The sequence below is a fragment of the Mandrillus leucophaeus genome, unplaced genomic scaffold (assembly GCF_000951045.1).
Source record: "Mandrillus leucophaeus isolate KB7577 unplaced genomic scaffold, Mleu.le_1.0 Scaffold115, whole genome shotgun sequence".
Lineage (NCBI taxonomy): Eukaryota > Metazoa > Chordata > Mammalia > Primates > Cercopithecidae > Mandrillus > Mandrillus leucophaeus.
In genome coordinates, this window is record NW_012099765.1 from 5,697,385 (window position 1) to 5,697,601 (window position 217).

Sequence of the window (217 nt, forward strand, 5' to 3'; positions counted from 1 at the left end):
AGTGGTTATAAAGAACATATGGAAATTACTATCCAGTTAAGCTTTTCATCCAAAAACACAACCTTAAAAATCAAGGCAATATGTAATGGACTACTCTTTGAAGGCAAGAATACTGCTGGAATAAGAGGAAAACCTTTTCACTTTGTGCTACATCATTCTGCTTACAGAAACAATCTTTCAGGAACTGGTATTTACATTATAGCAATCACATGTACAC